The sequence below is a fragment of the Lissotriton vulgaris genome, chromosome 4_1 (genome assembly GCF_964263255.1).
Source record: "Lissotriton vulgaris chromosome 4_1, aLisVul1.2, whole genome shotgun sequence".
Taxonomy (NCBI): domain Eukaryota; kingdom Metazoa; phylum Chordata; class Amphibia; order Caudata; family Salamandridae; genus Lissotriton; species Lissotriton vulgaris.
This window is the reverse complement of record NC_141691.1, coordinates 1,302,971,916-1,302,985,656: the sequence shown is the minus strand read 5'-3', so window position 1 is coordinate 1,302,985,656 and position 13,741 is coordinate 1,302,971,916. Positions and strand designations below refer to the sequence as shown.

Below are 13,741 nucleotides of genomic sequence, written 5' to 3'. Positions count from 1 at the left end.
TTTACTACTCTCTTCCATCTACTTTTAGTTTTGAAATCAGAAATTACCTTGCTTAGTTTCCTAATTCTATTGATTACCAAAATAAACAACTTTCGCTTAATTTCAAAAGCATGATCAATAATTTTCTCTACATTTTTCTTCTTCTTATAAAATGCCGCTTTCTGTTGGCCTTTTTTTAAAATATTTTTCAATAAATTAACTATTATCCTATTACGGAACATTCGATGTCGAATGTCCCTAAACTGTTGTTTCCTTCTACTATCATGCACAGACTTATCTCTTCCTCTACCAGTAACATTTTTGATGGGTCTCTCCTTTCCATTTAAATTGCTTTTCTTTTTGAGGACTGAAACATTTTTGGGAGAAATACTTTTTTTATGACAAATATTTCTTAAGAATGATTTCGTGCTCTTACCCGGACCTTTCTTGGTGTTTTGACAAGTATTTGGGGAAGAGGACTGCTGCAATAAAACATCATCCTGCTGTCTTTGACGTTTTCTAGCCTTTCGTATTCGACTTTTGGAAGGCATTTTCCAAACTATGAAAGAATCTGCAGTTGAATCTGTGGAAAAATATAATATAAAATGTTATTAACCACTATTACCAAACAGTAAATAAATAACAGTCATCTAAAACTTAATGCCGTACTAATTATTTAACATAGCAAATGTTTTCCACCAGCACTGCATCACAAAAATGACACTCAATGGTGCAAAAAAGGCATACAACATTCATAAATCACTCCCTAATATTTTAAATCATTAATTCAGGATGACGATAAGATGTAGCCTATCTAAAGATTTGTTTAGGCCCTGATCTTTAGACTGGGGTAAATGTGTGTCATTGATCCACATTCAGTCCATCACCTGTTTTGTTTATTTGAGGTGAGGCCAACACATGGTTGCAGATAAGATTTTCACTGAAAAATATCAAAATAAAAAAACATGTGAAGGCCTACCAATGAAGTAAATCTTTAATTAAAAACCAATACATTTCTGGAAATATGCACTACTAGTGCTTCATAAGATGTTTTGGGTCATATTTATAAGGCATTTGAGTATCTAGTATGCTATTTTTCGTTCTTCCTGGTGCAAATTTATTGTAAATATGCTCCCACCTGCGGTTGGCAAATTTAGATTTTGATTATGGGAGTTAGATAGGCATGTTAATAATTTCCCAAAAATGGTGTATAACCCCAAACAACCTTTGAAGCAAATGCTCTTAGCCATGTTATCCACCTCCCATTGGATAACATGGCTAAGAAGTGCTCAGGGCCCCATGAGGAACGCTTTCCATTTAAAAACGGAAAAATAACATCAAAGACACTAAAATGCCTTCTAAATATGACCCCAAACAACCTATGAAGCTCTAACAGAACATATCCTGAAATGTAATTGATTTCAAAATTCGTTTTTAAACACAGCATATAAATCAATTGTATACCTGCATTCATGGAGAAATGACTAAAAATGTCCTTGAGACACATGAAAGTGTTTTCTGGAATGCCCTAGCACCATTTTTGGGACACTATTAACATGGCTACGTAACTCCCATAATCAAAATCTAAATTTGCCAAGCGCAAGTGGGAGCGTATTTACAAGACACTTGCCCCAAGAGGAACACTTTCCATTTAAAAAGGGAAAAATAACATTGCAGAAAAGTCAGCAATATTCATGCACTTTCTAGCAAATGCTCTTAGCCATGTTATCCACTTCCTATTAAATAACATGGCTAAGAACTGCTCAGGGCCCCATGAGGAACGCTTTCCATTTTAAAAGGGAAAAATAACATCAAAGACACTAAAATGCCTTCTAAATATGACCCCAAACAACCTATGAAGCTCTAACAGTACATATCCTGAAATGTAATTGATTTCAAAATTCGTTTTTAAACACAGCAAATAAATCAATTGTATACCTGCATTCATGGAGAAATGACTAAAAATGTCCTTGAGACACATGAAAGTGTTTTCTGGAATGCCCTAGCACCATTTTTGGGACACTATTAACATGGCTACGTAACTCCCATAATCAAAATCTAAATTTGCCAAGCACAAGTGGGAGCGTATTTACAAGACACTTGCCCCAAGAGGAATACTTTCCATTTAAAAAGGGAAAAATAACATCGCAGAAAAGTCAGCAATATTCATGCACTTTCCAGCAAATGCTCTTAGCCATGTTATCCACTTCCTATTAAATAACATGGCTAAGAACTGCTCAGGGCCCCACGAGGAACGCTTTCCATTTAAAAAGGGAAAAATAACATCAAAGACACTAAAATGCCTTCTAAATATGACCCCAAACAACCTATGAAGCTCTAACAGTACATATCCTGAAATGTAATTGATTTCAAAATTCGTTTTTAAACACAGCAAATAAATCAATTGTATACCTGCATTCATGGAGAAATGACTAAAAATGTCCTTGAGACACATGAAAGTGTTTTCTGCAATTCACTAGCACCATTTTTGGGACACTATTAACATGGCTAGGTAACTCCCATAATCAAAATCCAAATTTGCCAAGCACAAGTGGGAGCGTATTTACAAGACACTTGCCCCATGAGGAACACTTTACATTTTAAAAGGAAAACATAACATCTTAGACACTCAAATACGTTATAAATATGGCTCAAAACAACCTATGAAGCTCTAGCAGTACATATCCAGAAATGAAATTGATTTCTTAAATCGATTTTAAAAGCAACATCTCTGTTTCAGCTTACATAACAGACCATAAAATGGGCTCCATGTACCACAATAACTTGTGTTACTGCATGCCAGAATGTTACACCAAATATGCAATTACAATTTCTCTATGAAACTAATTCTATTAGTATATCACTAGAGACAAAACCACATTTTATAAACACAGCTTTCTTCATCATTTTCTCCTTAAATCATACTATTCTCTATCTAAATTAAATAAATGTTTTCTCACCTTAGCAAATATTTTTTGAGTTTTGAAAACAGTCTGAGAAATACACCAAATTGTCTTCAGCAGAAGAAAAAGGATGCACTCCAAAGGCTGCAGCTATTGAAAGCACAGAAATACAGATATTCTTTTCACATATCTCTCATATTAGCCAATCATACCTCTTCCCTCACTTTTTTCAAATCAAAACCCTTCCCCCCTCTGCCCTGTCTGCCTTGTATCCATAGCAACCACCTCCTGGAAGACCTCTCATGTTTGCAAATTCACACAACAATGTTTCAATTGAACTCTGAACTCTCAGTGCACCTGCGTATCCAGTGCAATCTTCCTTGACCATTGAAATTACATCTTTCAAAGAACACATCCATGCACCCTAACTTTCTGTTTTCAGAAATGGAAATGCACCAATCACTGCTAATGAATCATTAGCATTGTAAATCCACAGTTTTTTTTCTTTAGAAACTCCTACTGTTTCAACTGCCCTTTTATTACCACACTTCATCTGACTACAGAACAACCTTCAGCCACCATGTTTAACGTCTGGATTGTTGGACATAGTTACATCCACTGGGCTCAAAGGTATGCTGAGAACAGAAATTTACCTAACCTCAATTTACAAGATGTGGAAATTAAGTGGTTGGGCCAAAGAGGATTAAAATGTCACCAATTGATACCATTGGTGAAAACCTTTATGCATTTGCCAAAACCTGACCTGTTAATAGTGCACTGTGGAGGTAATGATTTGGGCACTTTGACAGGGGTAGGTCTGGAAATGCTTTTAAAGGACACCTTTGAGCAATTAATGGCACTTTTTCCTCAAACTGCCTTGGTATATTCCAATATATGCCAAAGACAGAAATGGAGGTGGTCCAACCAATTTTGTCCACAAATTGAGAAAGCGAGGAAGCATGTAAACAAATCTGTGTCAGCTTTCATGAGAGACCATGGAATGGGCTCTCTGTACAACAATAACTTGCGTTACTACATGCAAGATATCTACAGAGGAGATGGAGTTCACTTCTCAGATGAGGGCAACAGAATTTTCATTCTGAATTTAAGACTGTGCATTGGTACCTACTTATAAGTACCTAAATGTACCATAAACCCAAAAGCTCTTCTCAGAGCTACCCTTCATCTGATCACACACTTTTATTATTTTTTTCTAACTTTTTTTCTGTAATTTTCAACAAACTACGCTTAAAGAGCGCTATCCGGTACGCGAACTGGAAGCTAACCGCGCAAAATTTCAAAAAAAAGTTTTTTCTTCGCAAATATAGTCCTCCTCAGCCACCCTCAGAAAACGTAGGGGGGCAAAATACTTGTACGATGCCCCCTTCTACCCATTCAGAACATTATTTACCCTCCATTTTATACCTTGATTCGACCGAAACACAAAATGGTGGACTCCCGTTACGCTCCAAGTACGCGGACCGGACCGCTATCCGGAAAGCGGTCCAAAAAAAGGCGGGAAAGTAATTTACAGAAAAACGACTAGAGACACTCTCACCAAATATAAATTACCTCATACTACATAACAATCCCTTTCATTCTCACAAATTTGATTGAAATTTCATTTAGCCATTTAGCCTTTAGACCTCTCCAAATACCGTGAGGTAAATTACTTCACAAAACACATCTGAACTGTTGGAATTGACAACCAATGAAAATGTTACTTTCATTTTCTACTTTTATTACCTGACATTTGATTGGTTATATACTTGAATATATATAAAGGAAGAGAAGAAAACACAGCCATTTTGACTACTACTTCTTGTTGTACAACACCTTTTAATAGCTTCCAAAAACTTCAACTTCTTTGTGAAGGTAAGATATAATTTTTAAAAACGAAATATATTGTGCACTATAACTTAATATAGTAGAATTTTTCTGCTACATATACACTATCCCTCTGTAGTAGTAATGTATTTAGATAGACTTCTCTGTTATAGTTATGAATGGAGTTAGGCTTGTCTTGGTTAAATCACATACACTTTTTTATAGTCCTATTTCCACTCTGATACTATACACTGCCAAAAGATAAATTCACTGATAAAAAATGACTATCTAAAATTAATCCCAACAGTGCCCTATCTCTACTAATATATATTTTCTTATTCAAAATTTCAGGCAAAATGGAAGGCGAACAACAAATTTCATTTTCGATTGAACTGAAGGAGAGCAGCCAAGACAAACTTGATGACTTTATGGATGACAGTAGAGACCACAAACTTCTACAATGTGTTGAAGCAGTAGACAACTTGCTTGAAAATGAAAAACAATTACACCCTATAATAAATTATGACATTTCTGACAATGAAATGTTAGAAAATTTAATAAAGTATGAAAAACAATGAAAATAACAAAAATAACTTTAAAAATAAAGACAACAAAAAAAAAAAGAAAAAAAAACAAACAATTAACATACAGTCTTTGAAAAGTGTATCATTCTATTATCCTTATAGTACGCTGCCCAGAACGCTTTCCGGTTCGCGTACTAGACGCTCATCGCGAAAAAAAAAATATATATATTTTTTTGGACCCTGCTGGGCCCTTTTAAAAACACCACATAAAACCTAGGGGGTCAGGGAGGATCTACTATGCCCCCTTATGGAAATTTCCCTCTTTGTTTTGGCCTCCTCTTGTCTCTCGATCCTACCGAGAGAGAAGATGGCGGCTGCACCGGACTGTTTAGAATGTTGACAGACACCGAAGAGCCAATCAGCTTTCCGTGCGCAAAGTTCCGATAAGCGAAAAGTACGCGAACCGGATCGCTGCCCGGACCGCTGTTACAGATATATATCTTGATTTAAACGTTAATTTCTCAAAATCCACTGAAGCACATATATTGAGACCTAGCAAAGGCACATCGGGCTAACAGTCCCTACAATTTTGCCAAGTTTCGTGGAAATCCATTCAGCCGTTCGAGCTAAAAGTGAGTCCAACCGCCCTATGGAAATTAACATGGGAAAAACGCGTTTTGGGACCCCCTTTTTTTCTCAGCCCCCCCTTAACGAAACCCCACCAAATTTCCAGGAGCTGCTCAGAAACAAAATGTGCCATTTTCCAGAAAATTTCAGCCAATTCCGTCCACAAACGCCAAAGTTATTAGACATAGAATTTTCAGAAATCCCATAGGGAAAAAATCCTAACTATATATACCTACTGGCGACCGCCAGTAGGTAATGTCTATATTTCCTTTGAGGGGAAGCTGATAGAATGATTAGATGAATCAATTGCATATAGGTGATGAATTGTTATTTATTGCTAAAGCACATGGAAAAAACATTAATGGTTCTAAGTTCTAACACTAAGTATGAAAATCTCTTTTGTATTGTAATTTTTCTAAAGTCATATTAGTTTCTTCATGTTGATAATTTATATTTATAACTTCATGGTACACCTCTGAAATTAAGCTTTCCAAATCTCCCGGGTTAACTATCATTAGCACTTCTTCATATGCTGGACTTCCAGGAATTTGTGCAAAACGGCCTGTTAGCTCAGATGGTTAGAGCGTGGTGCTAATAACGCCAAGGTCACAGGTTCGATCCCTGTACAGGCCAAGTTTAATTGTTTGTAAAAAGATACGTTTTTCTTGTGTCTCATTTTTGACTGTTTATCACCTTGGATCAAACGCTGCTTGAAGGATTGGATGAATACATTTGATATAGTTGTAGAATTAATTATTATTCTGAAAGCTCCTGAAATATCTATTAATGGCTCTAAGTTCTAACGCCAAGTAACTAAATCTCCTATTTATTGCAATTTATTGAGGTCATTTTTGTTTTGTCTTGTTGATGAAATATAAAGATAGTATGAATGTAAACAGCTGAATATAAGCTTTCCAACTATCCCGGGTTAACAATCGGTAGCACTTCATCATCTGCTATTTCTTCAATAGTATGCTATATATTTATTGAGCCTATTAGTTTAGTCTTTAGAGCATAAAGTTAACAATGCCATGAACATACTTTCAATCAGTCTCTAAGCCAATACTTGATGCTCCTTTAATGTTGAAAATAGATGTATTTTCTTCAGTATCATTTGTATGTCTATATTTCCTTTGAGGGGAAGCTGATAGAATGATTAAATGAATCAATTGCATATAGGTGATGAATTGTTATTTATTGCTAAAACACATGGAAAAAACATTAATGGCTCTAAGTTCTAACACTAAGTATGAAAATCTCTTTTGCATTGTAATTTTTCTAAAGTCATATTAGTTTCTTCATGTTGATATTATATATTTATAACTTCATGGTAAACCTCCGAAATTAAGCTTTCCAAATCTCCCGGGTTAACTATCATTAGCACTTCTTCATATGCTGGACTTCCAGAAATTTGTGCAAAATGGCCTGTTAGCTCAGATGGTTAGAGCGTGGTGCTAATAACGCCAAGGTCACAGGTTCGATCCCTGTAAAGGCCAAGTTTAATTGTTTGAAAAAAGATTAATTTTTCTTGTGTCTCATTTTTGACTGTTTATCACCTTGGATCAAACGCTGCTTGAAGGATTGGATGAATGCATTTGATATAGTTGTAGAATTATTTATTATTATGAAAGCTCCTGGAATATCTATTAATGGTTCTAAGTTCTAACGCCAAGTAACTAAATCTCTTATTTATTGCAATTTATTGAGGTCATTTTTGTTTTGTCTTGTTGATGAAATATAAAGATAGTATGAATGTAAACAGCTGAATATAAGCTTTCCGACTATCCCGGGTTAACAATCGGTAGCACTTCATCATCTGCTATTTCTTCAATAGTATGCTATATATTTATTGAGCCTATTAGTTTAGTCTTTAGAGCATAAAGTTAACAATTCCAAGAACATACTTTCAATCAGTCTCTAAGCCAATACTTGATGCTCCTTTAATGTTGAAAATAGATGTATTTTCTTCAGTATCATTTGTATGTCTATATTTCCTTCGAGGGGAAGCTGACACAATGATTAGATGAATCAATTGCATATAGGTGATGAATTGTTATTTATTGCTAAAACACATGGAAAAAACATTAATGGCTCTAAGTTCTAACACTAAGTATGAAAATCTCTTTTGTATTGTAATTTTTCTAAAGTCATATTAGTTTCTTCATGTTGATATTATATATTTATAACTTCATGGTAAACCTCCGAAATTAAGCTTTCCAAATCTCCCGGGTTAACTATCATTAGCACTTCTTCATATGCTGGACTTCCAGGAATTTGTGCAGACCGGCCTGTTAGCTCAGATGGTTAAAGCGTGGTGCTAATAACGCCAAGGTCACAGGTTCGATCCCTGTACAGGCCAAGTTTAATTGTTTGAAAAAAGATTAATTTTTCTTGTGTCTCATTTTTGACTGTTTATCACCTTGGATCAAACGATGCTTGAAGGATTGGATGAATACATTTGATATAGTTGTAGAATTAATTATTATTCTGAAAGCTCCTGGAATATCTATTAATGGTTCTAAGTTCTAACACCAAGTAACTAAATCTCTTATTTATTGCAATTTATTGAGGTCATTTTTGTTTTGTCTTGTTGATGAAATATAAAAATAGTATGAATGTAAACAGCTGAATATAAGCTTTCCAACTATCCCGGGTTAACAATCAGTAGCACTTCATCATCTGCTATTTCTTCAATAGTATGCTATATATTTAGTGAGCCTATTAGTTTAGTCTTCAGAGCATAAAGTTAAAAATGCCAAGGACATACTTTCAATCCGTCTCCAAGCCAATACTTGATGCTCCTTTAATGTTGAAAATAGATGTATTTTCTTCTGTATCATGTGTATCTCTATATTTCCTTTGAGGGGAAGCTGATAGAATGATTAAATGAATCAATTGCATATAGGTGATGAATTGTTATTTATTGCTAAAGCACATGGAAAAAACATTAATGGTTCTAAGTTCTAACACTAAGTATGAAAATCTCTTTTGTATTGTAATTTTTTTAAAGTCATATAAGTTTCTTCATGTTGATATTATATATTTATAACTTCATGGTAAACCTCTGAAATTAAGCTTTCCAAATCTCCCGGGTTAACTATCATTAGCACTTCTTCATATGCTGGACTTCCAGTAATTTGTGCAAAATGGCCTGTTAGCTCAGATGGTTAGAGCGTGGTGCTAATAACGCCAAGGGCACAGGTTCGATCCCTGTACAGGCCAAGTTTAATTGTTTGTAAAAAGATTAATTTTTCTTGTGTCTCATTTTTGACTGTTTATCACCTTGGATCAAACGCTGCTTGAAGGATTGGATGAATACATTTGATATAGTTGTAGAATTAATTATTATTCTGAAAGCTCCTGAAATATCTATTAATGGCTCTAAGTTCTAACGCCAAGTAACTAAATCTCTTATTTATTGCAATTTATTGAGGTCATTTTTGTTTTGTCTTGTTGATGAAATATAAAGATAGTATGAATGTAAACAGCTGAATATAAGCTTTCCAACTATCCCGGGTTAACAATCGGTAGCACTTCATCATCTGCTATTTCTTCAATAGTATGCTATGTATTTATTGAGCCTATTAGTTTAGTCTGTAGAGCATAAAGTTAAAAATGCCAAGGACATACTTTCAATCAGTCTCCAAGCCAATACTTGATGGTCCTTTAATGTTGAAAATAGATGTATTTTCTTCTGTATAATGTGTATGTCTATATTTCCTTTGAGGGGAAGCTGATAGAATGATTAGATGAATCAATTGCATATAGGTGATGAATTGTTATTTATTGCTAAAACACATGGAAAAAACATTAATGGTTCTAAGTTCTAACACTAAGTATGAAAATCTCTTTTGTATTGTAATTTTTCTAAAGTCATATTAGTTTCTTCATGTTGATAATTTATATTTATAACTTCATGGTACACCTCTGAAATTAAGCTTTCCAAATCTCCCGGGTTAACTATCATTAGCACTTCTTCATATGCTGGACTTCCAGGGATTTGTGCAAAACGGCCTGTTAGCTCAGATGGTTAGAGCGTGGTGCTAATAACGCCAAGGTCACAGGTTCGATCCCTGTACAGGCCAAGTTTAATTGTTTGAAAAAAGATTTATTTTTCTTGTGTCTCATTTTTGACTGTTTATCACCTTGGATCAAACGCTGCTTGAAGGATTGGATGAATGCATTTGATATAGTTGTAGAAATAATTATTATTCTGAAAGCTCCTGGAATATCTATTAATGGTTCTAAGTTCTAACGCCAAGTAACTAAATCTCTTATTTATTGCAATTTATTGAGGTCATTTTTGTTTTGTCTTGTTGATGAAATATAAATATAGTATGAATGTAAACAGCTGAATATAAGCTTTCCAACTATCCCGGGTTAACAATCAGTAGCACTTCATCATCTGCTATTTCTTCAATAGTATGCTATATATTTATTGAGCCTATTAGTTTAGTCTTTAGAGCATAAAGTTAACAATGCCATGAACATACTTTCAATCAGTCTCTAAGCCAATACTTGATGCTCCTTTAATGTTGAAAATAGATGTATTTTCTTCAGTATCATTTGTATGTCTATATTTCCTTCGGGGGGGAAGCTGACACAATGATTAGATGAATCAATTGCATATAGGTGATGAATTGTTATTTATTGCTAAAGCACATGGAAAAAACATTAATGGTTCTAAGTTCTAACACTAAGTATGAAAATCTCTTTTGTATTGTAATTTTTTTAAAGTCATATAAGTTTCTTCATGTTGATATTATATATTTATAACTTCATGGTAAACCTCTGAAATTAAGCTTTCCAAATCTCCCGGGTTAACTATCATTAGCACTTCTTCATATGCTGGACTTCCAGTAATTTGTGCAAAATGGCCTGTTAGCTCAGATGGTTAGAGCGTGGTGCTAATAACGCCAAGGTCACAGGTTCGATCCCTGTACAGGCCAAGTTTAATTGTTTGTAAAAAGATAAATTTTTCTTGTGTCTCATTTTTGACTGTTTATCACCTTGGATCAAACGCTGCTTGAAGGATTGGATGAATACATTTGATATAGTTGTAGAATTAATTATTATTCTGAAAGCTCCTGAAATATCTATTAATGGCTCTAAGTTCTAACGCCAAGTAACTAAATCTCTTATTTATTGCAATTTATTGAGGTCATTTTTGTTTTGTCTTGTTGATGAAATATAAAGATAGTATGAATGTAAACAGCTGAATATAAGCTTTCCAACTATCCCGGGTTAACAATCGGTAGCACTTCATCATCTGCTATTTCTTCAATAGTATGCTATGTATTTATTGAGCCTATTAGTTTAGTCTGTAGAGCATAAAGTTAAAAATGCCAAGGACATACTTTCAATCAGTCTCCAAGCCAATACTTGATGCTCCTTTAATGTTGAAAATAGATGTATTTTCTTCTGTATAATGTGTATGTCTATATTTCCTTTGAGGGGAAGCTGATAGAATGATTAGATGAATCAATTGCATATAGGTGATGAATTGTTATTTATTGCTAAAACACATGGAAAAAACATTAATGGTTCTAAGTTCTAACACTAAGTATGAAAATCTCTTTTGTATTGTAATTTTTCTAAAGTCATATTAGTTTCTTCATGTTGATAATTTATATTTATAACTTCATGGTACACCTCTGAAATTAAGCTTTCCAAATCTCCCGGGTTAACTATCATTAGCACTTCTTCATATGCTGGACTTCCAGGAATTTGTGCAAAATGGCCTGTTAGCTTAGATGGTTAGAGCGTGGTGCTAATAACGCCAAGGTCACAGGTTCGATCCCTGTACAGGCCAAGTTTAATTGTTTGAAAAAAGTATAATTTTTCTTGTGTCTCATTTTTGACTGTTTATCACCTTGGATCAAACGCTGCTTGAAGGATTGGATGAATGCATTTGATATAGTTGTAGAATTAATTATTATTCTGAAAGCTCCTGGAATATCTATTAATGGTTCTAAGTTCTAACGCCAAGTAACTAAATCTCTTATTTATTGCAATTTATTGAGGTCATTTTTGTTTTGTCTTGTTGATGAAATATAAAAATAGTATGAATGTAAACAGCTGAATATAAGCTTTCCAACTATCCCGGGTTAACAATCAGTAGCACTTCATCATCTGCTATTTCTTCAATAGTATGCTATATATTTAGTGAGCCTATTAGTTTAGTCTTCAGAGCATAACGTTAAAAATGCCAAGGACATACTTTCAATCCGTCTCCAAGCCAATACTTGATGCTCCTTTAATGTTGAAAATAGATGTATTTTCTTCTGTATCATGTGTATCTCTATATTTCCTTTGAGGGGAAGCTGATAGAATGATTAAATGAATCAATTGCATATAGGTGATGAATTGTTATTTATTGCTAAAGCACATGGAAAAAACATTAATGGTTCTAAGTTCTAACACTAAGTATGAAAATCTCTTTTGTATTGTAATTTTTTTAAAGTCATATAAGTTTCTTCATGTTGATATCATATATTTATAACTTCATGGTAAACCTCTGAAATTAAGCTTTCCAAATCTCCCGGGTTAACTATCATTAGCACTTCTTCATATGCTGGACTTCCAGTAATTTGTGCAAAATGGCCTGTTAGCTCAGATGGTTAGAGCGTGGTGCTAATAACGCCAAGGTCACAGGTTCGATCCCTGTACAGGCCAAGTTTAATTGTTTGTAAAAAGATTAATTTTTCTTGTGTCTCATTTTTGACTGTTTATCACCTTGGATCAAACGCTGCTTGAAGGATTGGATGAATACATTTGATATAGTTGTAGAATTAATTATTATTCTGAAAGCTCCTGAAATATCTATTAATGGCTCTAAGTTCTAACGCCAAGTAACTAAATCTCTTATTTATTGCAATTTATTGAGGTCATTTTTGTTTTGTCTTGTTGATGAAATATAAAGATAGTATGAATGTAAACAGCTGAATATAAGCTTTCCAACTATCCCGGGTTAACAATCGGTAGCACTTCATCATCTGCTATTTCTTCAATAGTATGCTATGTATTTATTGAGCCTATTAGTTTAGTCTGTAGAGCATAAAGTTAAAAATGCCAAGGACATACTTTCAATCAGTCTCCAAGCCAATACTTGATGGTCCTTTAATGTTGAAAATAGATGTATTTTCTTCTGTATAATGTGTATGTCTATATTTCCTTTGAGGGGAAGCTGATAGAATGATTAGATGAATCAATTGCATATAGGTGATGAATTGTTATTTATTGCTAAAACACATGGAAAAAACATTAATGGTTCTAAGTTCTAACACTAAGTATGAAAATCTCTTTTGTATTGTAATTTTTCTAAAGTCATATTAGTTTCTTCATGTTGATAATTTATATTTATAACTTCATGGTACACCTCTGAAATTAAGCTTTCCAAATCTCCCGCGTTAACTATCATTAGCACTTCTTCATATGCTGGACTTCCAGGGATTTGTGCAAAACGGCCTGTTAGCTCAGATGGTTAGAGCGTGGTGCTAATAACGCCAAGGTCACAGGTTCGATCCCTGTACAGGCCAAGTTTAATTGTTTGAAAAAAGATTTATTTTTCTTGTGTCTCATTTTTGACTGTTTATCACCTTGGATCAAACGCTGCTTGAAGGATTGGATGAATGCATTTGATATAGTTGTAGAAATAATTATTATTCTGAAAGCTCCTGGAATATCTATTAATGGTTCTAAGTTCTAACGCCAAGTAACTAAATCTCTTATTTATTGCAATTTATTGAGGTCATTTTTGTTTTGTCTTGTTGATGAAATATAAATATAGTATGAATGTAAACAGCTGAATATAAGCTTTCCAACTATCCCGGGTTAACAATCAGTAGCACTTCATCATCTGCTATTTCTTCAATAGTATGC

The 13,741-nt window shown here is 34.0% G+C and overlaps 6 non-coding genes across 6 annotated transcripts; all 6 read left to right on the top strand.

The window, feature by feature from the left end:
* The first annotated feature begins 6,419 nt into the window (after nt 1-6,419).
* On the top strand, nt 6,420-6,493 carry TRNAI-AAU (transfer RNA isoleucine (anticodon AAU)). The gene has a single exon. It is a non-coding gene; the product is annotated as a tRNA-Ile (tRNA).
* A 2,515-nt stretch (nt 6,494-9,008) lies between these two features.
* On the top strand, nt 9,009-9,082 carry TRNAI-AAU (transfer RNA isoleucine (anticodon AAU)). Its single transcript has one exon. It is a non-coding gene; the product is annotated as a tRNA-Ile (tRNA).
* A 789-nt stretch (nt 9,083-9,871) lies between these two features.
* On the top strand, nt 9,872-9,945 carry TRNAI-AAU (transfer RNA isoleucine (anticodon AAU)). The gene has a single exon. It is a non-coding gene; the product is annotated as a tRNA-Ile (tRNA).
* A 790-nt stretch (nt 9,946-10,735) lies between these two features.
* Nucleotides 10,736-10,809, top strand: TRNAI-AAU (transfer RNA isoleucine (anticodon AAU)). Its single transcript has one exon. It is a non-coding gene; the product is annotated as a tRNA-Ile (tRNA).
* A 1,652-nt stretch (nt 10,810-12,461) lies between these two features.
* On the top strand, nt 12,462-12,535 carry TRNAI-AAU (transfer RNA isoleucine (anticodon AAU)). The gene has a single exon. It is a non-coding gene; the product is annotated as a tRNA-Ile (tRNA).
* Nucleotides 12,536-13,324: 789 nt separating this feature from the next.
* TRNAI-AAU (transfer RNA isoleucine (anticodon AAU)) lies at nt 13,325-13,398 on the top strand. The gene has a single exon. It is a non-coding gene; the product is annotated as a tRNA-Ile (tRNA).
* The last annotated feature ends 343 nt before the right edge of the window (nt 13,399-13,741 follow it).